The following is a 2,277-nucleotide window of genomic DNA, read 5'->3' on the forward strand; positions in this document are numbered from 1 at the left end:
AAGGAAGAAATGGGAGGGGAGAGGAAGTCAGTCCGGGACCCCCATCCTGGCTTCAACCAAAAGCTTCACTCTCATATGCCTGATGGATGGAGCTGCAATGTTTTTGAACAAAAGGTTCCATTTGAACAAAGAGCTCTGGGTTCTGTAACTTTAAGAGTTTGGGTCTGGTTTTTTTTTTTTTTCTTTTCATTTGTTTGTTTTTTGCCACATCAGAATTTATAGAGAATTTAAGAGTTTTAAAACTATAATTAGGCCGGGTGTGGTGGCTCACACCTATAATCCCAGCACTTTGGGACGCCAAGGCGGGCTGAGGTCAGGAGTTCGAGACCAGCATGGCCAACATGGTAAAACCCCGCCTCTACTAAAAAAAATTACAAAAATTAGCCAGGTGTGGTGGTGTACGCCTATAATTTCAGCTACTCTGGAGGCTGAGGCACAGGAATCGCTTGAACCCTGGAGGCAGAGACTGCAGTGAGTCGAGATGGCGCCACTGCACTCCAGCCTGGGTGACAGTGAGACACTGTTTTAAAATAAATAAATAAAATAAAACTACAAATATAGAGGAGGAGACAGTGGCAAAGCAGATCAAAGACAGACTTCAGAAGGCCTTGAACTCTAAGGCATTCAGATTTTCACCTCAGGCTAATGGGGACTCGCCAAAAGCTTTTGTGGAAGGAACAGAATGGTGAAAGCAATGCTGAACAGAGACTAACTTGGTTACAGAGTTCAGGATGGAGACTGGAGTTGGAAGATAAAACAGAGGCACCAACTGCCAGGTGTTTTCTATAACAAGGGCCTCAATCAGGTTTTCTTAAGGAAAAGATGCATTCCATGAAGTCAAATATCCAAGGAAGAGGTATACATTGCATACAATACTTTATTTGATCCTTTCCACATTCCCCGGGGGTGTATTCCTGTCATCATTGGAAATGAGGAAATAAGGCCCTGAGACTCAAGTCATTTGTCCAAGATGACATAGTGAGCAAATGACTAAACTGTAATTCAATGCCAAGTCTGTTTTTTGTTTGTTTTTTTTAATTGAGACAGAGTCTCACTCTGTTGCCAGGGTGGAGTGCAGTGGTATGCAATCTCGGCTCACTGCACTCACTGCAACCTCCACCTCCTGGGTTTGAGCGATTCTCCTGCCTCAGTCTCCTGAGTAGCTGGGACTACAGGTATGTGCCACCACGCTAATTTTTTGTATTTTTAATAGAGACTGGGTTTCACCACGTTGGCCAGGATGGTCTTGATCTCTTGACCTCGTGATCTGCCCTCCTCGGCCTCCCAAAGTGCTGGGATTACAGGTGTGAGCCATGGCACCCGGCTGTCTATTAAACTTTTTACTGTACTGTATGACCTCCAGCCATCCCAATCCCTTACCTGGGCATTCAAGACCTTAAAAAATCAGACGTCTAAAATGTGTGCATTTTATCATATGCGAATAATACCTAATTTAAAAGTTAAGCTGATCCTCAAAACACTTGTTATTTTCTTGTTTTTTTTTTTTATAGTAGTCATCCTAGTGGGTGTGAGGTAATATCTTATTACGAAACCTCATTTGTTTTTAACTTTTTTGTTCATTAGTATATTTAAGACTATAAATTTGCCTTTAAGTAGTGCTTTAGATGTATACAAATTCAATCATGTAGTACTTTATTCAGATCTATTTTTTTTTCAGTCCAAATGTTATTTAATAGTATGCTATCTAATCTCTAAATAAGCATGACTTTATTTTAGCCATCTTTTTAAAAATATTAATTCTGTGATGACATTGTAGTTGGAAAACATTGTCAGAATGGGATTGATTCTTTGGAATTTACTGAAGCTTCCTTTGTGGCCTAATATGTGATCTATTAACTGCAAATGTTTTAGGTATAATCAAAAATAATGTTTTCTGTTTATGTTGTGTACACATATATATTTATTTGAGACACAGTCTTGCTCTGTCACCCAGGCATGATCTTGACTCACTGCAACCTACACCTCCAGTGTTCAAGGAATTCTCATGCCTCAGCCTCCCAAGTACCTGGGACTACAGGTTTGTGCCACCATGCCTGACTAATTTTTGTATTTTTAGTAAAGATGGGTTTCCACCATGTTGTCCAGGCTGGTCTCAAACTCCTGGTCTCAAGTGATCTGCCCACCTTGTCCTCCCAAAGTGCTGGGATTACAGCTGTGAGCCACGACACCAGGACATGTATTTTTAATTGTATTTTTGCCCTTTCATATCCATGAATGAACGTTTCCAACTGCAACTGTTAATATTTGTACTTTTTC

This window comes from Mandrillus leucophaeus, unplaced genomic scaffold (genome assembly GCF_000951045.1).
Source record: "Mandrillus leucophaeus isolate KB7577 unplaced genomic scaffold, Mleu.le_1.0 Scaffold27, whole genome shotgun sequence".
NCBI lineage: Eukaryota > Metazoa > Chordata > Mammalia > Primates > Cercopithecidae > Mandrillus > Mandrillus leucophaeus.